Source organism: Budorcas taxicolor, chromosome 19 (assembly GCF_023091745.1).
Source record: "Budorcas taxicolor isolate Tak-1 chromosome 19, Takin1.1, whole genome shotgun sequence".
Classification (NCBI taxonomy): domain Eukaryota; kingdom Metazoa; phylum Chordata; class Mammalia; order Artiodactyla; family Bovidae; genus Budorcas; species Budorcas taxicolor.
Window position 1 is genome coordinate 18,306,981 of NC_068928.1, and position 26,655 is coordinate 18,333,635.

At 48.2% G+C, this 26,655-nt stretch overlaps 1 long non-coding RNA gene and 1 other non-coding gene across 2 annotated transcripts; both read left to right on the forward strand.

Annotated features, from left to right (window-relative positions):
• Positions 1 to 1,330: 1,330 nt before the first annotated feature.
• Positions 1,331 to 24,064, forward strand: LOC128065409 (uncharacterized). The gene is made up of 3 exons (XR_008201061.1): positions 1,331 to 1,448; positions 18,944 to 19,046; positions 23,879 to 24,064. It is a non-coding gene; the product is annotated as an uncharacterized LOC128065409 (long non-coding RNA).
• LOC128065718 (small nucleolar RNA SNORA70) lies at positions 9,959 to 10,093 on the forward strand. Its single transcript, XR_008201099.1, has one exon. It is a non-coding gene; the product is annotated as a small nucleolar RNA SNORA70 (small nucleolar RNA).
• Positions 24,065 to 26,655: the final 2,591 nt, after the last annotated feature.

Consider the following 26,655-nt stretch of genomic DNA (forward strand, 5'->3'; position numbering starts at 1 on the left):
AGGGAAGGGCCTTGAGTCCAGAGCTCTGGGTTTGTCTTGCTCCCTTTGTTTCAGTTCAAGGCTCACCAGGCAGCCTCTGGTTGCTAGTTTGCTTTCCTATTGACCTTGATCTGGGCTTCAGGACAGGAGCCACCTCTGGGATATTAGGCAGGTTCATGTTGGTTGTTTATGGCTCATCTTAACTCTGCACTATGTCTCATTAACCCCTTTTCGCTAGGGAGAAAACCGAAGCTCAGAGATGCTAGGGGGCTGGCTCAAAGGCACTCTATTGGAAAGCAGAGAAGCCAGGGTCTGTCTGACCCCAGCCTCCCATGTCCTCCCACACCATACTCCCTCCCAGCAGCATGGCCTCAACCTTGGAAAGGCATTACTGTAGCTTCTGAATGGGCAGTGGAGACTTAACCTTGGGGTCTTGTTTCTCATCCCCCTTCTTTCCAGCCTGAGCCCCACCTCTACCCTCTAGTGACTTGAGAAAAATGAAGCTCCTGAATTTCCCAGACCTTGAGCCTGTGTGACTCAGCAGCCCCGAAGGAGAGGGCCCCTGAGGTCCACCTGTCACCCACAGACATTGCTTCATACGGATAGTCTTTCTTAACAGCTATGAACCCCGCCAGCTGACAGGGTCAGGAGCCTGCCAGCTCGGCTGGGGCTGGAGGGCGGACAGCAGCCAAGCCCACTGCTGGGGTTTGTGTAGCTGCCCTGAAAATAGGGTGACTGACTTGTCTTGCTTTCCCAGGGAAGCCCTCAGTCCCTGGAAAATCTGGATGGTTAGTCCCCTCCCTGCAGGCCCATGGAGAAAGATGGTGGACAGGCCAAGGGGGTGGCTCCATTTGCCCTGTAGGCTCTGACCTGGATACTTGGCAGAAATGGGAACCTGTCACTCTCTTCACTCTAAAGACCCATGAATGGGCTCAGAGCATGCAACCATCAGGGGAGTCAGCCCAGCTTGCACTCATGTAGCAGGGTCCGTGGGGACAAGGGAATAACAGTTTTAGGGGAAAGTAGGGCTGGACTTTTTCAGCTCTCTTCTTTTCAAAGACTGTCCATTCTGCCTTCTTGGCCAGGGCCCTGCCCACTTCTGTCTGGCCCTCGTCCAGTGCTCTCCTTTGGCACCGAGAGGTCACCTCTGGCCTGGCTCTTACAAGCACTGCGTTTTATGGTGAGCATGTGGTTGGGGCTCGAGGGGACACCACGACCTTTGTCCTGCTGCTTCAGCCTCTAACGCTCAGAAGGTCGGTGCACGGGACATTGCAGGTCACGCCAATGAGTGGCCAGTGGGAGGAGTCGCTCTCGCTGGCCACTGCTGGCAGCTCAGAGCCTGGACTTTGAAGGGGCCATGAAAAACAGTTTGTTCCCTGATGATGATGAGCAGTCTGGGAGCTACTGTCAGGGTCTCACTCAGGCAGAATAGCAGCCCCTAAAGATGTCCACCTCCCAACCCCAGAACTGTGAGTATGTTACCTTCCATGGTTAAATGGACTTTGCGGGTATGGTAAAGTTAAGGATCTCTGCATGGGGAGATTACCCTGGCTTATCTGGGTGGGTTCAGTGTCAACACTGAGGGGTCCTTTTATCAATAAGAAGACAAGAGGTCAGAGAGTGCAGGCAGTAATGTGACAACAGGCCAAGATTGGAGCCATGTGGCCACTGCTGCCTTCCAGCAGCGTCTAGGAGCTGAATGAGTCAAGGAACCGATTCTCCCCTGGAGCTTCTAGGCGGAACCAGCTCACCAAATCCTTGACTTGAGCCCCCTGAGATTCATTTCCCACTTCTGATCTCCAGAACTGAAAGATGATTTGTGTCATTTAATGCACTGAGTTTGTGGCGCTTTGTTACAGCAGCCACAGGAAACTCATACAGTGTGGTGCAAGTAATGTCTGATCACTGTTGCTGAGGTTCTGAGAACACAGGGGCCTCCCTTTACTCAGTGAGGTGGGGTGTGGATCAACTTAGCATGGAGCCTGGAGCACACACCCAGGGCCCAGTGGACAGGCCCTCCAGACCTTATTCCTATCCTGTTGCAGAGGAACAAGTTGGTACCCTGAAAGGGAACTGATCAGACTTATTTTTTTTTAACGTTTTATTTTGCATTGGAGTAGAGATGAACACAGCTTCCCTTGTAGCTCAGCTGGTAAAGAATCTACCTGTAATGCAGGAGACCCCAGGTTGATTCCTGGGTCAGGAAGAGCCACTGGAGAAGGGATAGGCTACCCACTCTAGTATTCGTGGGCTTCCCTGGTGGCTCAGCTGGAAAAGAATCCTTCTGCACTGTGGGAGACCCGGGTTCTATCCCTGGGTTGGGAAGGTCCCATGGGGAATGGAACGGCTACCCACTCCAGCATTCTGGCCTGGAGAATTCCATGGACAGCATAGTCCATGGGGTTGCAAAGAGTTGGACATGAGAGATTAACAGTGTTGTGATAGATTCAGGTGGACAGCAAAGGGACTCAGCCGTACATATACATGTATCCATTTCCCCTAACTCCCCTGCCATCCAGGCTGCCACATAACAGCCCAAGAATGGATCTGACTTCTGATCTAGGTCCTTGCTACTCAGAGTTGGTCCACAGAGCAGCAGTCCCAGCACTACTTGGAAGGTCATTTAAACTACAGACATACTGAGTCAGAACCTATAGTTCCACAAGATCCCCAGATGGTTCGCACACACAACAGTGCTTGAAAAGCGCTGACCCTGAGGGGTCCCTGGGTCCTCAGATCATCAGTGAGACAGATACAGCTCTTACCACCAACAGGCAGAACAGACAGACAGGCTGAGTGAATTGTTAAGGCACACACAACTGGTGAGCGGAGGATCCAAGACTCACGCGCTGGCAGGTCTGACTCCAGAATCGGTATCTCTGCCAACATTCAGCAAGGTGTGATACAGAAGTGGTCCAGGAGCATTGCCTCTGAGTTCCGCTGCTTCCTGCCCATCCCCTGAATCATGCTCATCCTTTTTTTAAAAATTTATTTATGGCTGCACTGGGTCTTCGTTGCTGTGTGCACTTTCTCTAGTTGTGGCAATGGGGGCTACTCTTCGTTACGGTGCCTGGGCTGCTCGTTACAGTGGATTCTCTTCTTGCCGAGCACAGGCTCTAGGCACACAAGCCTCAGCAGCTGCAGCATGCGGGCTCAGTAACTGAGGTGTGTGGGCTTAGATGCTCCATGGCACGTGGGATCTTCCTGGACCAGGGATGGAACTCATGTCCCCTACATTGGCGGGCGGATTCTTTACTGGACCGCCAGGGAAGTCCCATGCGCATCTTTATCTTTCTGTTTCTCTCACTTCTCACCATTTTTCCTCCCTCCTTGCTCCCCCTTCCTTCCTCCTCCTCCTTCATTTCCTTATTTCTTCCCTTCCTTCCTTTTCTCACTCACTAAGCACTCCTCTGAGCCGGGCCCTAGTATATAGGAAAAGCCTTGCTTTCAAGGGACCCACACCTGGTTGAGCATGACAAGCACCTGGGGCTTCAACTTAAGTTTCTGATACCTGGCCCCACCCCAGACTCCCTGAGTCAAATTCTCATTGAGTGGGGCCTGAGCTTGAATATTTTGACATTACTCCTATGGTGATTCAGATGCAGCAAATCCACAGATGAGAACTGAGGAAAAGTGTGGAGTACAACAGTAAGCAAAGAAAAAGGGGCAATCAACCCTGGTGAAGGAGGCGAGGAGGGTCCACTGCTAAGGATCAGGAGGACTTCACAGAGGAGGTGACTGAAGTGGGTTTTAAGGGATGCCTAGGAGTTTCCCAGGGGGACAGGGTTTGGATGGGGGTGGGAAAGGTTTCTTTGGTCAAGAAAACAGTTTTTGCAAAGGCATGGACACAGGAAATAGTGACATATTTGGGAAACTGTAAGTAACTTAGTGTGGTTGAAAGGTCAGGCAGAGAAGAAGGCTGGAGAAAAGCCAGAGTCCGGTCATGAGGTCAAGAGGAGGGTCTGGAGGTGACCCTGCAGAGATGCGGTGTCCAGACTGTCTCCAAGGGGCACCTTCTCTGGACCAGTGGGCTTCACCTGCTCTGTGAATTCTGGCGTTGTCTCTTGTTATTCTTTGCTTTTGAGCTCCCACCCTCTGTTGGCAGCCTTGTCACCTGGGTGTTAAAGTGAGTCTTCATTTCCACTTTTTATTCTCACAATCATGAAGCTGGTCTACTCCCTGACCTGTGAGAAAACTGAGCCCCGGAAAGAGAAAGTGACTGAAAGAATCCCTCAAAAAACCTGGAGCAAGGCCCAAACTGGAGCCAGGCTGCTTGCTGCTAGCTGATTACGACCTTGTGCACTTGTATGCTCAGGCTGTCCTTCTGTGGTTTTACCGAAGGAATGAGTCAGGAAGCAGCCTCAGACTGTTGAGGGGTGGGACAGGTGAGGGCTTCAGCTCCCCTGAATCTCAGAAGCTTTGTGACTTCTTGGCCTGCCTGTGGGCCAGTGGCTGGGGGTAACTGCTCCCAACAATGGTCACCTGGAGGGCTCAGCCCACTTCCTTCAGGGGTCGCACCACCCTGAGCATGAAATAGGACTGTGTCAGGTGAGCGGGAGTCCTGGCATGCCTGCAGCAAGCCTGCCGAGGGGCAGCTCACAGAGCCTGGGGAGCCCTATGACCCACAGTGCTGACCTTTGCCAGTGAGCTTGGGCCTCAGCCACGGCCTCTCTGGGTCTCCTCTCCTAGCAGCGTAGTCCCAGCTGTCTTTATCTTTCCCCAGATGACCCTTTTTGTCCCTTAATCATCATTTTTTGCTTCTCTGCACCCTTTCCCCAGGTTTTTTTCAAATGTCTCAATCCCACAGGGACCTGTACTCTGCCAGCATCTAAGACCGGAGCACACGAAGCCAGAGCAGGTCATTCAATCCTGAGTCCATCCACTAGCATGACATTTCCCAAGGGGACTGGGCACACTGGTGCTGTGATGGGTAATACAGAGAAGCCACGAGGCTCAGGTTCAAATCCCAGCCCTGCTTCTGAGCTGTGGAACCTGCAGTTGGATACCAAACCTCTCTGAACCTTCATTTTCTTCGTTTTCATATGGGGCCAATACCACCACCCACTCCCCTGGAGGAAGCTGGGCTCTCCCAAGTTTATTTGCCTACCCATGCCCCGTGCCCAGGGTTGTTGTGGGCATGAAGCCAATGTGGGCTCCTTCACCTTCTGAAGAACCTCATTCACTCCCAGCCAGCTGCTTTCGGTGAAACTTGCAAAGCTTCTAATAACATGCTTTTAGTGACCTAATATGCAGCATTGCCACGTAGATGAAAGCCGCATGACTGTGGTCAGGTTCCTTCCTCTCTGAGCCTCTGCTTATTCGTCTGTAAAATGGGGATAGTCATCCCGGAAATGGCTGACCTGGATATGTAAGACCCAGATATGATACAACTGACTGACAGATGTCATCCCTTATATGACCCTGCTTCAAGGCCATAGTGACCCATCCTGGCCAGTTGGAGCCCTTCCCTGGAAACTACCATGCTGGGTTCAGGAGGAGACCTTTCTTCTGTGGGCAAAGCTGTACAGGTGAGAGTCTGAAGGCTACTTGGAGGCCATTTTCCTCTACCATATGGGAACCTGGGTCTGTGGTGAAAGATCAGCTCTACTCAAGGAGCAGTCTCAGAGGCAGAGAGAAAGCCTGAATGCATCTGAGATCCAGTTTCCAGTCGGATGTGAGCAGGCTCTGTCCCTGCCTTCTCACCTTTTGTGCTTGATTATTTTCTGGAAACTTTCCACCATAGTTTCACCCATTTGCTTAATCTAGTTCAAATCATGATTTTGTCTCTTGTACCAGACAGAATGATAGATCAGGTTTGTGCTATCAATCCTATTTTCAAGTGAGAAAACTCAGGCTCAGAGAAAGTTCCAGAAGCTGAGGCTTACCTAGAGTCACTTGGGGAATGAAAGCAGAGCTGGGGTTTGAATTTGGGACCACCAGAGCCCAAAGCCAAGCCTTTCCCACTGGCCCATGCTGTCTCCTGTGGGCCACGTCAGGCTTCTGGGAGGAACACCTTTGTTTCTTTCTGTATCAGCAGGAGTCGGGCAGGAAGACAGAAATCACGGCAGAATTTCTTCAGAGGAAATTTAATATAAGTATTTATATTAAGCAGAAAAAGAAATCTGGAGAAAAGAACTATAGAAAGCAGCTTTCACCTCCTGGGAAAAGGCTGGGGTACTAGAGTCTAGGAGCTTGGAGGGGCCCCTGGAGCTGAAGCTTAGACACTGAGGAGAAAGGCACCTAGCTCTGTGGGTGCTGCTGAGCTGGCTGGCAGGGCTGGTTCTGGGGTGATGAGCCCGAAGTCTGGACTTTGGGCTCCACCTCAGTATATTGTATGAAGGGAGCAGGCTTCCCACAGTCTACGAGGCTGACTCTGGGGTGCTGGAGGAACACCTGTACCCCACCCCAGCTCCCCCAGTACTTTGTCTAGGTCTTCTGCAGAGGCTCAGCAAGCCTGGATAGCTGGCATGGTGCCATCTGTGGAGTTAGCCAGTCCCTGGTCAGGGGTGGGATTCACTGTGGCCACAGGAACCTCCCTGTTCTCTCTGGAGGACACCTTATCCCAGGTGCGTCTGCTCAGACACAGGGGCTGACAGACCCCCTCCCTGGGGCCCCATCCCTGCCCAGGCACATGGGGTCCTATCATTCACTGGGCTAGACTTTGAGGCCTGGGAATCCTCTGGGTCCGGCAGCTGTTCGCCCCCAAAGCTGCTTGAAGCAGCCACTCTCTCCCCAGTCTAGTTTTCTCTTCCTACCCACTTACTTTTCTTGTCTGATGTAGAAGAAAGAAGACGAGATCTGGGCATTAGTCATCCTTGACACTACCACTTCCTGACTGACTACTTGTACTCTCATGAAATATAAAAACCTTGCAACTCTGTGGGCCTATTAACCATGACCCCACCCCAGTTGTCCTATATATCATGTCTACATACACTGCAAACCCACAATTTATTGTTACATGGTTGCTTTACACAGTCACATGTGTCTTAAGAAAAGGGAAATGGGGAATTCCCTGGTGGCCCAGTGGTTGGGACTCTGAGCTTTCACTGCCAAGGACCTGGGTTCAATCCCTGGTTGGGGAACTAAGATCCCACCATCCAAATGGCACAGTCCTCAAAAACCAAAACAAACAAGCAAAAAAAAAAAAATCTTTATAAAAGAAAAGGGAAATAGTTTTTAATATTTACCCAAGTTTACCTGTTCGTTTGTTCTTGGTTCTTCCTTTGCTCTTTCTTCCTTCTGGAGAACTCAGGCTTCCCAGGTGGCACAGTGGTACAGAGTCCTGCTGCCAGTGCAGGAGACATGAGTTCCATCCCGGGGTCGGGAAGATCCCCGAGAGGAGGAAATGGAAAGCTGCTCCAGTATTCTTGCCTGGGAAATCTATGGACAGAGGAGCCTGGAGGCTGCAGTCTGTGGAGTCACAAAGCATCAGACACGACTGAGCGTGAACGCGTGTCTAAAGCACTTCCTGTAGCATTTCTTTTGGATGAGTCTCCCAGTGAGGAATTCTCTTGTCTTTCATGCTTCTGAAAATGTCTTTCTTTCACTTTCATTTTTGAAAGGTATTTTCACTGGACATAAAATTCTGAGTTGACAAAATTTTTCCTCTGGGCTTTAAAGATGTTGTTCCACTGTTTCTTGGCCTCCATTCTTTCTGATGAAAAGTCAGTTTTACACACCATACACACACACAAAGAAAAAACATTTCTCGTTAGTATGAAGTGTATTAAAGAAGGCTGAACATTGAAGAATTGGTGCTTTCGAACGGTGGTGCTAGAATATGTCTTGAGAGTCTTGAAAGAGGTGCTGGAATAAGTCTTGCGAGTCCCTTGGATTGCAAGGAGATCAAGCCAGTCAATCCTGAAGGAAATCAGTCCTGAATATTCATTGGAAGGACTGATGCTGAGGCTCCAGTACTTTGGCCACCTGATGCAAAGAGCCAACTCACTGAAAAAGACCCTGATGCTCGAGAAGATTGAGGGTGAGAGGAGAAGGTGGTGACAGAGAATGAGATGGTTGGATGGCATCACCAACTAAATGGACATGAGTTTGAGCAAACTCTGGGAGGTAGTGAAGGACAGGGAAGCCTGGTGTGCTGTAGTTCACAGGTTTGCAGAGTCAGACGTGACTTAGTGACTGAACAAAAACAACATGAAATATGTTGTTATTTTCTTTGTTTTCAAAATTTTTTCTTTGTGTTTTTTTGTTGTTTTGGTAGTTTGATTATATAAGTGTTTGGCTATAGGTTTGTGTGATTACATGTCTATAGGTATGCATTTTATATTCACAGACTGTTGTGCATAGGCAGATGGGGGGTGCAGAGGCAAGGAGGGAGAAGAGAAAGCAAGCTGCCTCGCTCATTGGTCCACTGAAAGAGGACCTATAAAGCACTGTGAATGAGAAGCAGGAAGTTCTGAATTTGACTCTTGACCCTGCTCTTTCCCAACTGGGAGGTGTCAAATGAGCTTCTGAGCTTCAATTTCCTCATCTATAAATCTGGATTAATCTTGGCCTCAGGGAATAAATGCCAGGTTTAAATCTTGGCTCCACCTCTTGTGAGCCATGTGGGCAATCTACTTGACCTTTCTGGGCCTAGTTTCCTCATCATGGTGATTGTACTTGCTGTAACCACCTCCTAGGGATGGTGAAGGGTCAGAAGACTTAATATCTATAAGGTACTCTGGGCAGTGTCTGAGATGCATAAGTGCTCTCTGAGTGTCTGTTACCTTAGAAGACTGTTGTGAGATTTTAAAAACATGATATACTTAGTAAAGGCTCAAAATGAGTTTCCTTCTCTCCCTGAATCAGACCTAGGCTGAAGGTTGCAACATCTTTCTAAACCTCTCCCCTAAAGCTGGATCCAGGATAAAGTCCCTTGCATGCATGCGTGCTCAGCTGTGTCTGACTCTTTGTGACCCTGAGACTTACCAGGCTCCTCTGTGCATGGAATTTCCCAGACAAGAATACTGGAGTGGGTTGCCATTTCCTCCTCCAGGGGATCTTCCTGACCTAGGAATTGAACCTGCGTCTCCTGTATAGGCAGGTGAATTCTTTACAACTGAGCCCCCTGGGAAGCCCACAGTCCCCTGTGGTGTGCCAAAATAAAGCAGAGATGCTGGGCTGTGTGGATGACCACAGGGATGATCTTCAGCAAAGGTGGAGGTGGCCTCTGGGCCCCAGTTTCCTTAACAGAAATGAAGAACTCCTTGCTGGAAGGACCAAATGAAAAGAGGGTCATAGAAATATTTTGGAGATAGTAAAACTCCTAGAGTTGGAACGTTTTGCTAATGTTTTTCTCCTGGGTCTGTCAGCTTTCACGCATACCTGAAGGGCCTGCAGTCTCTTCTTTCTTTCTGGGAGTCCAAACAGAAGCCCTCCAGGTGCTCATCAATGTCAATATCAGACACTTGAGGCCTCCAGGCCGGGAGTGGAGGAGCCTGGGACCCACTGTCGAGCCACCTGCCAGGGCAGAAGCATGCTAAGCTCTATGAGGAAGTGAGGAGAAGGCCTCATGTCATACTTTGTGGAACGCTTTGAGATACACTCCTCAGAGTGGAGGAGCATTTAGTACCAATGTTATTCAAAGGTTCCGGTGAAATAGCTCTTTGAGCTTTTATTTGCAGCCTCATCTCTGCCTGGGATTCACGCAGGACTTGAACTCACCCCTCCCCTCTGATCTCTGACCCCTGAGTTTCAGTCCCTGAGCAGACTTGAGTGGGCCTGCCGCCTTTTCCCTGTTGGATACAGTATCTCTTTGGATAGAGTCATGGGCAAGCCTGTCCTATTGGTTTATCAGATGTGCTCAGGAAGGTCTACTCTGCAGCAGAAATACAGCCCTGGCCGAAACTGGGCCCGTATCCTTCTAGAATGAGGAGGAGGGGCACAGCCAGTGATGAGCCTGACACAGCCAGTGATGAGCCTGACACAGTCATAGGCCATTGGTGTATGAAACACATAAACAGGAAAAGAAGCCCTTTTGCAGCTAATTAAGCTGACTGTGTGCTTTTCCCTCTGGGGTCCCAGTGTGCAGTGGCTGCAGACAGCAGCCTCCCTGGTAGTGTATGTGGTCAGTTGTCTGTACAGGTCGCCCTAAGGGATCTTGAAGACAACTCTTTCCAGTGGACATTCCTTTGCCAACAAAGGTCCGTCTAGTCAAGGCTATGGTTTTTCCAGTGGTCATGTATGGATGTAGGCCCGTGTCTCAGTAATATTTGTCTCTTGGTGCTGTGGCAGCCTGGGTAGGGGCCTGCGTGATTTTAACTTTGGCTTTCATGGTGGTGTTGAAGAGGATAAGTGGGCCATGGGAGGCAGGAAAGCCATTGAACAGCTCTTGTAATTTTATTTTTTTCTTCTCTGGTTTCCAGCTTGATTTTTCTATCTGTATTATTGGTATAAGTTGGTAAAGAGCAAAAGTATTTAACTTACTGAGGTTTAGGTTAAACTTTGGAAGTAATGTTCAGGCAATCTAGTTTAAAGGTATTTATGTTTTGAAACATGATACAAGAATCCTCTTGATGAATAGTTGTTTAAGTCATTTTAAAGAGCAAAAACTGTATCAGGCATTTAACCCCATTATTTTGCTTGTTCATTTGAAATCTCATACATTGCTATACACATATATTTTTCAGTATTATAAGCAGAGATCCCTACATTGCAGTATTTTTTAAGATTTATTAAAATTTTTTTTTGTTCGGGGGGCACTGTGCTGGGTCTTCCTTGCTGTGTGTGGGCTTTCTCTAGTTGTGGCAAGCAGGGGCTAATTTCTAGTTGCTTGTTGACATAATGGCTTTGGGGGACCTGTGACACATCCAGTTGGAAATGTTGAGATTTCCCCCCTTTTCTTTCCTTTCCTTTCTCTTTCTCTCCCTCTCTTTTTTCTTTTCCTTTTCTCTGTCTCTCTCTCTCTACACAAAAATGGACCAATGTGGCACTCCAGTCTCACAGTGACTCTCAAATTTTTGAGAAAGACTGAATCTGATTGGTCATTGACCAGCCAATAGGTTGGCTCCCCTTGGATTAGGTGACTAACTCTTCTCCAATCAGATATGGCTGGAAAGGAGTGGTGAGTCACTTGGTCTCAGTTCAGTTCAGTTCAGTTCAGTCGCTCAGTCGTGTCCAACTCTTTGCGACCCCATGAATCACAGCACGCCAGGCCTCCCTGTTCATCACCATCTCCTGGAGTTCACTCAGACTCACATCCATCGAGTCAGTGATGCCATCCAGCCATCTCATCCTCTGTCGTCCCCTTCTCCTCCTGCCCCCAATCCCTCCCAGCATCAGAGTCTTTTCCAATGAGTCAACTCTTCCCATGAGGTGGCCAAAGTACTGGAGTTTCAGCTTTAGCATCATTCCTTCCAAAGAAATCCCAGGGCTGATCTCCTTCAGAATGGACTGGTTGGATCTCCTTGCAGTCCAAGGGACTCTCAAGAGTCTTCTCCAACACCACAATGCAAAAGCATCAATTCTTTGGTGCTCAGCTTTCTTCACAGTCCAACTCTCACATCCATACATGACCACTGGAAAAACCATAGCCTTGACTAGATGGACCTTAGTCAGCAAAGTAATGTCTCTGCTTTTGAATATGCTATCTAGGTTGGTCATAACTTTTCTTCCAAGGAGTAAGTGTCTTTTATTTTCATGGCTGCAGTCACCATCTGCAGTGGTTTTGGAGCCCCAAAAAATAAAGTCTGACACTGTTTCCCCATCTATTTCCCATGAAATGATGGGACCGGATGCCATGATCTTTGTTTTCTGAATGTTGAGCTCTAAACCAACTTTTTCACTCTCCACTTTCACTTTCATCAGGAGGCTTTTTAGTTCCTCTTCACTTTCTGCCATAAGGGTGGTGTCATCTGCATATCTGAGGTTATTGATATTTCTCCCGGCAAGCTTGTGTTTCTTCCAGCCCAGCATTTCTCATGATGTACTCTGCATATAAGTTAAATAAGCAGGGTGACAATATACAGCCTTGACGTACTAAACTTGGCTAATTAAGGCTGCCCTTTCAGCACAGGGTAAAGAAGGGGAGGAGCGTTTCCTGGAGCATGCATTGCAGACAGAGAGGCACTGTCCACATATAAGAACCCTGTCTTTAAAATGAGAAGTCAACAAGGTAGTCTCTTAAGGGTCCTTTGGCTCTCAAAGGTTTGTGGGCCCACTTTCATCTGTGAACAAAAAGGACTGATTGGAAAACTGCCCACTATGTGGAGCTCCTTCTGGGCTCCAGACAGTGAGAAACGACCCCTCCCTCTCCCCCAGTGAACTTGGCACAGCACAGGTTTTTTGGCCTTTGCAGGTGAGAAATTCCAGTTTTCAGCTGTTACTAGAATTCACGGGCTTCTACCCTTGGGAGGACCACAAGGGGAAAGCCCATTCCTGGACAAGAGAGCTAGCCTGTGACTTTCCCCAGTGATGGAGTCTACGGGTGACATCATCCTGGTCTATGCTCAGCACAACTGGGCCTTATCCTTTCTGGGTTCCCACCCTACCCATCGCTCCTGTTTCCCAGAGACTTGGAGTCATGGGCTGCCTGCCTCCTCAGCACTTCTTACCGTCATCGTCAGCCCGGTCAGGGAGATTTATGGCTCCGGAATCTCAGCACCTGCTTAGTCTGGCTGCCAGCTCCTAGTCGTGTCACGGCATCTGCCATCAGTTCCCATGCCTGGACCGCTGTCCTCCCCGCTGCCCTGCCCCCCTGCCCCTCCAGAAAGAAACCTGCTCACCCCCATGCCCTCCTTTACTGACCTCTGAGTAAGGACATCAGCCCAGCCTCATGTGCTAACATTTGCTGCATTTTCCTTCTGTGATACTGTGATTTATGATAAGAAATATATATTTGGTCTTCCTCTTGTTTCTGGCACAGAACTTCTAGAACACTTGGAATTTCCTAAATGATAAGAGCAATGACGGTGTCTTGTTATATTAACTAGATGACTTTGGGATACACCCAAGGATGGGGGTTGATTGCCAGTATCCTTATCTCTTGGATTAGAAATGCACATTTTTGGCCCCAGCTGAGTCAGAAACTCCATGGAACCTGGCAGTCAGTGTTTTAGCCAGCCTTTCAATTGATTCTGATGTACACTTGAGCTTCGAAGGCACTGTGCTGAGCGGACTACTCTGGGATGTGAGCTGTGAATGGAGTCTGGTCTGAAGGGACAGCCTCCTCCCTCCCTGAAAAATCAGGTCCTGTTTCCCTTTGACTAGATTTGTTGACTTCCCAGTTTCATCAAACAGAGGTCCCTTGAACATTTGTCTGTTCTTTCTCAGTTTTCAAAAGCTGAGAAAAGCGAAGCAAAAGGCAAAGGAGAAAAGGGAAGATATATCCAAAAGACCATCAGTCACCTTTGTCCCCCTTAATGGTTCCGATTCCCACAGGTTGGCTAGGGCAACATGGTTAGGATCATTGGATTCTAGAGCCAGGTGAGGCCTCCAGGATGCACTAACTTGTCCCCAGCAAAGCTTCTCAGTGGAGGATAATGTCATCTTAGAGAAAGAGTCTTGTCACCTCTCCACTTTACAGGAGTTGAATCCCAGAGAACCAAAAATGTCTTGCCAGAGTCACAGAGCAGAGGGCAAAGCTGGTCCCGGAATCAAGTCTGCTGGCTTCCGGCCCAGCATTCTTCCTACTGAACCAGAGTTTCTGGAATTTTAATGTGCATGTAAATCCCTGGGGAGCTTGCTGAGATGCAGATTCTGATTCTGTGGGTCTGACGTGGGTCCCAAGACCCTGCCTCCTAAGGAGCACCCAGGGGATGCAGGGTACAGCAGATGCTGGTGCTTAGGACCACGTGTTGAGTACCGAGATTCTTCACCACACTGCTTGTCACCCACCCCTCCTCTTCAGGTCGGTTTCTGAGAGCCTTCCAGCCTGCAAGAGTCAACGCTAGCAGAAGAGAAACCGTCCCTTACTTGTGGTCGTGAAGAGAAAGCAGTGGGACTGGTGGGGTTTGAGGAACTGCAAGGTCATTTTGTGCCTCCCCAAGTTCCATGTTCAGCCAGTGCTGCTAGAAAATCTGCTGATTCTGGGCCTCGTCCCGAGCTGGAATTCACTGACATGTCTCTCTACCCCCTGTTCCCAATAGCCCCCCCACCCGCAAGATGCTGCAGTCCCTGTCGAGGGTCTCCCAGGCCCAGCACCACAGGAAGCGATCACCATGGCAACAGACAGTCCCCGCGCCAAGCACATTCATTAGAAAAGCTGGAGAGAAAACAGCCCAGCTCTTCCTGACCCGGCCTTTCCTCGGTGGGGTTGGGGGAGACTTGTAGGACTGGGAGAGAGTCTCCCCACCCCAAACCCCAAGTAAAGAGCCCAGGACAGCCCCTAGAATCTTAGTGAGAGAAGGAATGTTGAGGCTTCACCTGAGTTTATCATTTTCTGAATGATGCTGGGGAGGGCATGTGACTCACTCAAAGCCACACTTCCATTAAGAGCAGGCTGGGGTGAGACCCCGATCCCTGAACTTCCAGCAAGGCCTCTATCCCCCTGAAGGAAGCTCACTGAAGGTCAGTGCCACGGTCCAAATCGTATCTCCCTTCATATGTGGAAGCCATTACCCCCACCCCACCCCCTGGCAGTTTGACTACAGTGAGTCCCCTACATACAAACCTTCAAGCTGTGAACTTTTAAAGAGGCAAATGTGCGTTCACAGGTCCAGGCGTTCACATGTGCAGGCACATAAGTTAGTTCACGTGACTGGTGTACATTGTTATGTGTGTGCGTCCTCTACACGCAATTGTGGTTTCATATAGTTTACAGTGCTGTATAGGGTACCATAGTACAGTACCTTTATTTCAAGCCCAGGGTACCCAGAACAAGGGTAAAAGCAGTGGTGACTGAGCTGGTACTACGGTACTTTGCAAGGTACTGTACTATAAGATTAAATTTTTTTAATATTTTGTGTATGTGTTTCTCTCTATTATTTATGTGAAAAGTGACGCATCTCCTCTGTCCATGGAATTCTCTAGGCAGGAATATTGGAGTGGATTGCCATTCCCTTCTTCAGGGGGTCTTCCCAACCCAGGGATCAAACCTGAGTCTTCCACATTGCAGGCAGATTCTTTACTGTCTGAGCTATCAGGGAAGTATTATAAACCTGTTACAGTACAGTACTATATAACAGATTGTGTTAGCTGTGTACCTAGGCTAACTGTTGAACTTATGAACAAACCGAACTGGTTCATATGTAGGGGACTTACTATGTACCTAGAGACAGGGTCTTTAGAAGGTAATTAAGGTTAAATAAGATCATAAGGGTGGGACCCTAATCCAATAGGACCCTGGCCTTATAAATAGAGGAAGAGAAGGAGATTGCTCTTTCTCCCTTCCTCCACAGTGTGAGAATACAGTGAGAAGGCAGTCATCTACAAGCCAGGAAGAGAGACCTCAGTAGAACCCGACCATGTGGGCACCTTAATCTTGGGCTTCCAGCCTCCAGGACAGTGAGAAAATGAGAATCTCTTGTTTGAGCTACTCAGCCTGTAGTATTTTGTTATGACAGCCTGAGCTGTCCAAGACAGCCTTTGAGTCGGTCACATTCTCCTTTAGCTTCCCTGGAGGAACATGGCCCTGCTGTTCTTCAGGGCACTTCCAGAACTCATTATAACAAACCCTTCTTCTCCCCGGCCAGCTGGCAAGTGACCTGGCTACCTCTGCCTTCGGGAGTGAGTCTGTTTGGCTTGACTGTGTTAGGTTGGTCCAGGGAGGTGAAAGCAGGTTGTACTGGTGTGGATGAGTGTGGGACAGGGGGTCTGGGGGCAGAGGGGAGGGAACGAGAGCCTCAGTCCGACCTCTCCTGCAGTGTCTGCACTCGGCTCTCGGCACGGCCCCACTTCTACCTTCTCCTCCCCCAGTCCCCTCGTCACCAGCTTCATCCAGTGTCTTGTGATGTCCCGCTCTTCCAGCCTCTGTGCTTTCCTTCCTGTTCCCTTGGCAAACCCTCAGCCACCCTTCAGACCCAGCCCAGGGGTCTCCTCCTCCACAAGCCTCTTTCGCCAACCTTCCTTGATGCCCATTCCCTTGTAAATAAGCAAACGCATAACAAATATTAATATATATAGTTGTGCGTGCGCACGTACACACAGATGGTTCTTGGTTACAAACAACAGAAACCAGCTCTGGCTAATTTAAACAGAAAAGGGCTTTTAATATTTAAAGGATATTGGATCATCTCCAGGATGAGGAGAGCATTGGAGACCCAGGTTCCAGGCTATCAGCCAGGCTGCATGCTATGGCACCTTGGAACCAGTGTGAGACACCATGGGCTCTGGGGCTGGTACTGTCAACCCTGCTTGCATTGGCCCCTGGCGCTGGACTCTGGCCCAGTGGATCCAATTGGCAGTACCTGGGTTGCATCCTACATCCTGGTGTAGAGTAGGAGGTGGGCTCCATGCCCTGCCAACACCTCTGAGGTGCAGGAGGCAAAATCCCCTAAATTACAGAAGGAGGTTCAGTTGCTGGGTAGCCAAAAATTGTAACATTTTTTTCTTAGATGTAGAATATCCATCTATATATATATTTTTTCATCATTCATGGTAGCTATGCTCTAAGTTGTTACTGATACTAAAGTAATGAACGCTGGGGAAGTCCCTGGCAGTCCAGCGGTTAGGACTCTACCATTCCACTGCAGGTGACACAGGTTCGATCCTGGTTGGGGAACTAAGATCCCACATGCCTTGCAGTGCTGCCAAAATATATAGATATATATAAACAAGTGCTTAACCATTTGCTTCTGGGGGAAATACAGAGTTCATTGCCCTGTGCACCTCTGGTGACATTTTGCTAACTGGTTAATACACAGTCTTGTTTTATGCATGTTTCTGATTTTTTAAAAAATATTTATTTATGGCTGTGCTGGGTCTTCTTTGCCATGTGGGCTTTCTCTAGTTGCAGTGAGCTGCTGGGTCTTCTTCGCTGTGTGTGGGCTTTCTCTAGTTGCAGTGAGCTGTTGGGTCTTCTTTGCCATGTGGGCTTTCTCTAGTTGCAGTGAGCTGCTGGGTCTTCTTTGCTGGGTATGGGCTTCCTCTAGTTGCAGTGAGCTGCTGGGTCTTCTTTGCCGTGTGGGCTTTCTCTAGTTGCAGTGAGCTGCTGGGTCTTCTTTGCTGGGTATGGGCTTTCTCTAGTTGCAGTGAGCTGCTGGGTCTTCTTTGCCGTATGGGCTTTCTCTAGTTGCTGTGAGCTGCTGGGTCTTCTTTGCTGTGTGGGCTTTCTCTAGTTGCAGTGAGCTGCTGGGTCTTCTTTGCCATGTGGGCTTTCTCTAGTTGCAGTGAGCTGCTGGGTCTTCTTTGCTGGGTATGGGCTTTCTCTAGTTGCAGTGAGCTGCTGGGTCTTCTTTGCTGTGTGGGCTTCCTCTAGTTGCAGTGAGCTGCTGGGTCTTCTTTGCCGGGTGGGCTTCCTCTAGTTGCAGTGAGCTGCTGGGTCTTCTTTGCCGTGTGGGCTTCCTCTAGTTGCCGTGAGCTGCTGGGTCTTCTTTGCCGTGTGGGCTTTCTCTAGTTGCAGTGAGCTGCTGGGTCTTCTTTGCCGGCTGGACTTCCTCTAGTTGCAGTGAGCTGCTGGGTCTTCTTTGCCGGGTGGGCCTTCTCTAGTTGCAGTGAGCTGCTGGGTCTTCTTTGCCGGGTGGGCTTCCTCTAGTTGCTGTGAGCTGCTGGGTCTTCTTTGCCGTGTGGGCTTTCTCTAGTTGCAGTGAGCTGCTGGGTCTTCTTTGCCGGGTGGGCTTTCTCTAGTTGCAGTGAGCTGCTGGGTCTTCTTTGCCGGGTGGGCTTTCTCTAGTTGCAGTGAGCTGCTGAGTCTTCTTTGCCGGGTGGGCTTCCTCTAGTTGCCGTGAGCAGGGGCTGCTTTCTAGCTGCAGTTCTCGGGTTTCTCACTGTGGTGTTCTCTTGTTGTGGCGCGCAGGCTCTAGAGAGGATGGGCTTCATAGCTGCAGCTTACAGGCTTAGTTGCTCCACGGCATGTGGGATCTTCCTGTACTAGGGATCAAACCCGTGTCCCCTGCGTTGGCAGGCAGAGTCTTAACCACTGGACCACAAGGGAAGTCCCCACGTTTCTGTTGAAAGATGCCTTATTTGAAACACACAGTTGATTGACTCACGTTGAACCATGGGTCATGGCTCTGTAACTGATGCCCGATTGAAGCTGATCTAACATATATTTTCTCTGTAAGACCCAGCACAGCCTTCTTGCTCTTAGAACTACTACCAGCACTTCAGCCCTACACTTGGGAGCCATTTTAAGCTGTGAAATCACCCAAAAAAGCACAGAAATGCAGAAAGGATATCACTAAGCAGACTGTGAGAAGGACTCTTGCTTGTAGTATGAGCCTTAAAACAAGAAGGCAGAGCATCACCTCACTCACCCTCAGCTGGGGGCATGGTGGGGAGCTTAAACGTGTTGCCCCTTCTCTTTCTGTATATGACTGACAGCCTCACGAGTATCGACTTGAGGGTTATTGACGAATTTTATCAAGTGGGCAAATTTGGAAGTACAGAGCCTGTGAATAATGACTATAAAATTGTGGTATGAATAATGACTGTGAAATTATGGTAGATACCTATATATTTTATACTTGGAAATATGATTATATACACTTTTTTCCATATGGTTTCTGCACCTATAAATCTTTCTAAAATTATTATTGAAATATAATTGATTTACAATGTTGTGTTAGTTTCAGGCATACAGCAGAGTGATTCAGCTATACATATATATATTACACTTTCTTTACATTCCCTCCTATCGTAGGCAGAAAGTGTAGGGCATGCAAAGAATTGGACATGACTGAGCAGCTGAACTGTACTGAACTGTTGTAGGTTATCAGAAGATGTTGAGTATGGTTCCCTGGTGCTATTCAGTGGATTCTTGTTGGTTATCTGTCCCACTTCCCCTTTGGTATCTGCGAGTGTGTTTTCTGCGTCTCTGAGTCTATTTCTGTTTTGTAAATAAGTCCATTTGTATCATCTTTTTTAGATTCCACATACAAGCCATATCACGTGATTACTCCACTTAGTATAATAATCTCTGGATCCGTCCATGTTGCTGGAAATTGAAGTGTTTCATTCCTTTCTTGTGGGTGAGTAGTATTCCATACAATGGTTCGCACCACATAAGATGGTGCAGGAAGGTCTGAGCGAACTTTCTGGCCAACCCGATATACATGTCATCTTCTTTATCCATGCGTATACCAGTGGGCTTGCTTTCTGCATTTTGCGTTTCTTTGGACGCCGTGAGAAGTGAAGGAAGGAGCCGACGCTGGCTGTTCCGTGTTGTCATCTCTATGATGCACCATCCTCGTGGTTTATTTACTTTGTCCTCAGTTGAGCTTGGGCTTCCCTGGTGGCTCAGACGGTAAAGAATCCACCTGCAATGCAGGAGACCCAAGTTCAATGCCTGGATCAGGAGGATCTCCTGGAGAAGGAAATGGCAACCCACTCCAGTATTCTTGACTGGGAAATCCCATGGACAGAGAAGCCTGGCGGGCTACAATCTATGAGGTCACAAAGAGTTGGACACGACTGAGCGACTAAACAGCCAAATAGCAAGGTAATGAGCCTGCGAGCCGGGCACCGTGGAGAGCAGTAGTTTTCCTCCAGTCCTCTGGCACAAGAGGCGTCTCGCATGGAGGACTCCGTCTTCACTTCCTCTGTGAGCAGGTGGACTCCAAGGTCACTGCTCTGGGGCAGAGGGGGTAACGAGCCCTAATAGGACCTCTTTCAGTTGCTGCCTGGGATAAGAAATGTGTAAAGAGGTATGGAGACCCTCAGAATATCAAGCTAGTGGCTGTTTATTCAGCATTTGAATCTGTAGGATGGAGTCTTTTTCGTTGCTAAGTCTGAGCTGGCCTGGCTCCCTAGGAGGCTCATAGGAAAGGTACATCAGTTATAGAGAAAGAAGTGATGTTTTCTTTCCAAATCTGAGTATAGTGTGAGTATGTGTTCAGTCCTGCTGCACATTAATCCAGGAAACCTTTGGATGTTTAAGTGCCAAGCACTGTCCTAGGTGCTGGAGATGCATCGGTAAGTGAAGTAAATGAAGATGAGATTTGCATCTTGTTCTTTTTTCTTTTTTTAATTTGGCTATGGGAAGATCCCCTGGAGGAGGGCATGGCAATCCACTCCAGTATTCTTGCCTGGAGAATCCCCATGGACAGAGGAGCCTGGCAGGCTGCAGTCCATAGTGTCCCAAAGCGTTGGACAAAACTTAGCACACATGTGCCTGGTCTTAGTTGTGGCATGTGGGATCTAATTCCCTGACCAGGAATCAAACCCGGGCCCCCCTTCATTGGGAGTGCAGAGCCTTAGCCACTGGACCACAAGGGAAATCTCTTGCATCTTGTTCTTAAAGGAATCTTCCGCCCTGGGCTAGCTGGAAAGTGGAGGTCAAACCAAGGTGAAGGGAGATGAAACTTGGCTTGTTTGAGCATCTGTCCCAGGGACAGCTCTGTACCAGCAGCCTGGGGCTGTGCCAGGAAGTGGGGTTATCCCTGCCCTCACCGTTATAAGAAGATGGCACGGATGAGAAAAGGATCCAGATGCGTATGTGAAAGTGTAGAAAGATGCAGACAACAGAGCAAGGTCTCATGCCTGGGGTTCCAAGGGACCAAGTGCTTACTGGTGACTGAGGATCAGTGGGATGCAAGCCAGACAGGCTTCCTGGAGGAAGAGACTTCAGAATGGCCATCAAAGTTCAGGGTCTTGGGGAGAATAAGCCATCAGGAAGCACAGTAGGGTGAAGCTGCATCAGTTAAAGCTGTCCAGCTTTTGGCTACAGGCCCTCTTTTAAACAGAGGGAAGCACTGACATCTCTGGTTCTAAATCCTGCCTACAGGGAGCAGCTTTTATCCAGGGGGAGCACCCAGCCCCAGCTTCTAGGCAAGAAGGGGCTCAGAGACTGGCAGGCTTCAAGATGTGGGATCATGGGATGTAGGACCACTGGGCCACCAGTTCACTAAGGCTGTTTTGTGCTTTCCAAGGTGTGTTACCCAAGTAGCTGAAAGATTTGTTCCTAATAAGTGAGTTGAAAACTATCCTCTTTCCTGGTTACAGAGGCATAGACTGACCCTTACCAATGACATTTGCTCTCATCAGCCCTGTGGTCTCCAGCCAGGGGTCTGCCCTGTGGACCAAGGCAATCTATTTGCAAAGCGCTCTGCTTCCCACAATCTTCACTGGGCATGGGAAGGGCAAGTTGGGGGAAAGCGAATGGTCCAAGACAGTCTTGCCGTGCTAAGGGGTCTTCTATCCTTAGAACAGAAAACACACACCAAAAAAGGGAGAAAAATGTCAACGATGACAAAGTGAAAGAAAAAAAAAATAGTAAATTTTTGTATAGCCAAGAAAAAAAAAACCCTCTAGTTAAAGGAAATCAGATTGTTGTTTAAAATGTGATTCCAAAGTCCTTGAGAGTCCCTTGAGAGCCAATGAGCTGTCTCCACAGAAAGACCCACTAGGAATGGACTGGAAGGCATTGCTCACCCCTTGGACCATCATGTTAGAGTTCTAGGCCAGACGGGTGGGGTGGAGATAGAGGGGAGGGTGCGCTGGTTTGGAAGTTTGCAAAAATATTTCCAGCCATTAGCTCATTTAATTGTCACAACAGCTCCTGGGAGGTAAGAAAGTCAGTAATAGTTACTCTGTTTATTTGATCATTAAGCAGATGCTCAAAGAGGTGAAATGACCCATCATGATGCTGGCTAGTAAATTCCAAAACTAGGACTTGCCATCAGGGTTATCTGATCCCCCAGCTGCTTCTTGGTGGGAAGGGTCGGGATGTGAACAGAGTGGCAGCATCCCATGTTCTTTAGATGCACTGTGTGACCTCCGTTAGAGTACCAGATTCCTATATTCAGCTGAGGAAGAAGGCTCAGGTGTCCTGCCCCCAGGGGCTTGTGCTAGGTGTGTTCCCAGAAGCTGGCCTGCCCTTAAGGGGACCCAAGGCCGTGGAGTATGTCACCATCCGCGCTCTGGGCAGAGGAGCCAAGGAGCCTGGAGCATGTAGGCTGGGCTTCAGGGAAAGGCAAGCCATCTGGGGTGGGGTCAGGCCATTCTGACTGCAAGCGTCATATCACTCTGCCCCGAATGCTTGGCGGTGTCCCTCCGGGTTCTGCACCCCCCCCTTCCTGACAGCTCACCCCACTGCAGGCCTCTGTCGGCCAAAGTTCCACTGCGCTAAACTCTGGGACTTAGAAGGTGGTAGCATTCTGTCCCCACCTCCCCACCAGGCTGCTGCTGTGTCCAGCCTGTCTCCTTGTCCTCAGCCAGGCAACAGCTAGGGCGAGGACCATGGATGCTGGACTAGGTGTCTGTCCTAATCACATCAGTGCTCCAGAGGTGACTCTTAATTAAAACTGAAAGTCTCAAAGAGTTGGCTCATGGACTGTAGCCCACCAGGCTTCTCTGTCCATGGGGTTCTCCAGGCAAGAATACTGGAGTGGATTGCCATGTCCTTCTCCAGGGGATCTTCCTGACCCAGGGACAGAACTGAGCTTTGTCTCATTAGGTCTCCTGCATTGCAGGCAGGTTCTTTACCTCTAGCGCCACCTGGGAAGCCGAAAGTTCACGGAAGGAGCAAAGTCAAATCAAGCCCCTCTGGGCACTGGGCTCTGGTGACCCAGTGACATGGTCCTTGCCTTCAAGAAGTCTAGAGTCTTCCAACTGAAGTGCTGGCTTAGAGGACACTTAGAAATGCCTGGGGCATCTGGGTTGTCCCAGCGAGTGGGGGCACACAATGGGCTGGGGCTAGGGATGTTAAATATCCCATAATACACAGAATAGTCCTTCACAACGAGGACACTGCCTGCCCTCAGGGCCAGCAGCCCCTCTGATGGATGTCTGGCATTTCTGCCCATTTTGCAGATGTGAACCTTGAGGCTCAGGAAGGTTAAGGCCCTAGAACTGATCTGGTCATACCAGACTCTGCCTCTCCTAAGCTTCTGGGTAAAATGGAGCTCTGATTGTACCAACCTCTTTAGGATGTCAGCAGGCTCCTGGACATAGTCCCAGAGCAGCAATCCCCAGGCAAATGCTAAGAGTTATCAATGGCCTTGGGAAGAACCTAGGATGACTGGCTAGGAGGTGCAGGCTGTTCTGTGTGTAGCTTTGGGAGAGGGAGGAAAGGAGCAGAGTGGGTCTCTGGACATTGTCTGTTTTTCTTAAAGCAGCAGTTCACAGAGTCCTGCTGGAGGCTCACTGGGGCAGATGACTATCCCAATGGTCCACCTACCCCAGAAATAGCCCGGATCCTGAAGAACAATAGAAAAGGTCAGAACTCCTTCCGAGCTGACCCCTCCCCACTGTGGGCCTTGGAGAATCATAGTCAGCTGTTTCTTTGGTCCAGGGTTTCAGATGATCAGGAGGGTGTGCAGAGGAGGGGAGTGGCTGGTAGGGAGGAAGGACCTGCCTCCACACCCCTCCAAGCCCCTGCTCCACTGCCCTGGCCTGGGAGGATGCTTTTTGGTATCCTTCAGACACTAGATCCTCCCCGGGAATCTAACTGCCCCAGGTGCCCAAGTGTGAACAGTCTGTAGACATTCTTAGGTCCAAGTCCTCGAACCTGATCAAACCTCCAGACTGTGCGCCCAAGCAAACCAGGTGGGGTGTTTCTAGGTGGAGCTGCTTCCTGGCGGGGCTGATTGAACTGCATGAGGGACTCAACACTGGGTGGCAGAGAGGCCATGGGGACATGTCGTCACATGCTGTGTGACCCTGGGGAGAGCACTTAACCTCCCTGAAACCAAGAGAGGAAGGAGAGTCATTCATTCATCCTCCCTTGCCCCCTTTCTTCCTCTCCCCCTTGCCTCCTCCCTTCCTCCCTTCCAGTATTTTTTAATGGAGTAGTTCTAGCATCAGAATAATAAGCACCCCTTGTCCACTTTCCTGTTCTGCTAAGTTTTTTACATTTTACCAGATTTGCTTCCGATTTTGAAGAAGAACAACCTCACAGATACACTTGAAGATCCTCATGAGCCTTCCTTGATGTCACTTCCCTCGTTTCCACCCTCCTGCCCTTTCCAGGGGAGACTGCTATCCTGAATTTGTTGTTTATCATTCTACGTAAGTGTGCATCCATCCACCCCCGTGACTAATGGGGATGCCGGCCTTATTCTGCTCGCCTAATGACTTTAGTATCAAATTGTTCAGGAAGTTGGGGCAGAGAAGGAAAAGAAGAGGAAGGCGTTCTTATTGATTTAAAAAACTCTGTATATTAAAGGCATGGATCCTTTGTGAATCACCTATGCTGTATTTAATTTTCCTAGTTTGATATTTGCCTTTTCAATTTGTTAATTTTTAGTCAAAAATAACCTTATGAAAATAAGTTTGTTTTATTTTTGGCCGTGCTGGTTCTGTGCCGAGAGGGCTTTTTTCTAGTCATAGCGACCGGGAGCTACTCTCAAGCTGTGGCATGCAGGCTTATTGTGGTGGCTTCTCTCGCTGCAGGTCATGGTCTCGAGGGTGCTTGGGCTTCAGTAGTTGCAGCACATGAGCTCAGTAGCTGTGGCTCCTGGGCTCTGGAGCACAGGCTTAGTAGTTGTGGTGCGCAGGCCCAGTTGCTCCTTAGCATGTGGGATCTTTCCAGGTCAGGGATCGAACCCAGGTCTCTTGCATTGGCAGGCGGATTCTTTACCACTGAGCCACCAGGGACGCCCCAAAATAACTTATTCATTTCAATTTGTACATGTTTGTTATAGAAGAGTGATAAAATACAGAAAAGCAACAGAAACCACATTCCACCACATATAAAACACCTGGAGACAAGCTCATCTTTTTATCTTTCCAGACACTTTTCTATAATTCCTTTTCATTTTTGCTTTGTTTGTGTTTTCCCTAGAGTTAAAAATATGTATTAAGTAATAATACATATAATATATATTATTATAATAATACACTTATAATATGCAGGTTGAGAGTGAAGAGTACAGAGATACATACATTTTGTCCTTACTTTCCAGGAATTTATCATCTAGTGTAGGAAACGCCTTTTAAGACAATTAGAATGCAAAAAAGCAGTAATTATGAAACACAGAATTTGAAGAGTTTTCTGGATTGTTGGGCAGCACCCCTATACTATCTCATGAACTCCTAAGGGCAAAATTAATGATAATCAATGTGCTACTAAAATTACTGTTTATTTTTTTTTTCAATTAACTTTCTTTTTTTATTTTTTATTTATTTATTTTTTACAGTTTTTAAAAATTATTTATTTTTTTATTTTACTTTACAATACTGTGTTAGTTTTGCCATACATTGACATGAATCTGCCACGGGTGTACATGAGTTCCCAATCCTGAACCCCCCTCCCACCTCTCTCCCCATATCATCTCTCTGGGTCATCCCAGTGCACCAGCCCCAAGCATCCTGTATCCTGTATCAAACCTAGACTGGTGATTCATTTCTTACAGGATTGTATACATGTTTCAGTGTCATTCTCCCAAATCATCCCACCCTCGCCCTCTCCCACAGAGTCCAAAAGTCTGTTCTACACATCTGTGTCTCTTTTGCTGTCTCGCATACAGGGTTATCGTTACCATCTTTCTAAATTCCATATATATGTGTTAGTATACTGTATTGGTGTTTTTCTTTCTGGCTTACTTCACTCTGTATAATCGGCTCTAGTTTCATCCACCAGAGATAAATCCACACACCTATGGACACCTTATCTTTGACAAAGGAGGCAAGAATATACAATGGAGAAAAGACAATCTCTTTAACAAGTGGTGCTGGGAAAACTGGTCAACCACTTGTAAAAGAATGAAACTAGAACACTTTCTAACACCATATACAAAAATAAACTCAAAATGGATTAAAGATCTAAATGTAAGACCAGAAACTATAAAACTCCTAGAGGAGAACATAGGCAAAACACTCTCCGACATAAATCACAGCAGGATCCTCTATGATCCACCTCCCAGAATACTGGAAATAAAAGCAAAAATAAACAAATGGGATCTAATTAAAATTAAAAGCTTCTGCACAACAAAGGAAACTATAAGCAAGGTGAAAAGACAGCCTTCTGAATGGGAGAAAATAATAGCAAATGAAGCAACTGACAAACAACTCATCTCAAAAATATACAAGCAACTTATGCAGCTCAATTCCAGAAAAATAAACGACCCAATCAAAAAATGGGCCAAAGAACTAAATAGACATTTCTCCAAAGAAGACATACGGATGGCTAACAAACACATGAAAAGATGCTCAACATCACTCATTATCAGAGAAATGCAAATAAAATTACTGTTTTAATGACTTTTCTATTGAGCAGTTACCCTTGGGGAAGAAGTCCCCAAGGTTTTCCTATACCTTTGTAGACAAAGGTTTTTTTGTTTTTTTGGGTTTTTTTGTATACAAACCTTTGTATACGGAGTTTCTCTGCTGCTGCTGCTAAGTCACTTCAGTCGTGTCCGACTCTGTGCGACCCCAGAGACAGCAGCCCACCAGGCTCCCCCGTCCCTGGGATTCTCCGAGCAAGAACACTGGAGTGGCTTGCCACTTCCTTCTCCAATGCATGAAAGTGACAAGTGAAAGTGAAGTCGCTCAGTCGTGTCCGACCCTCAGCAACCCCATGGACTGCAGCCTTCTAGGTTCCTCCCTCCATGGGATTTTCCAGGCAAGAACACTGGAGTGGGGTGCCATTGCCTTCTCCAGTGGAGTTTCTCTATACCTTCGCAAACAAACACCGGTGAG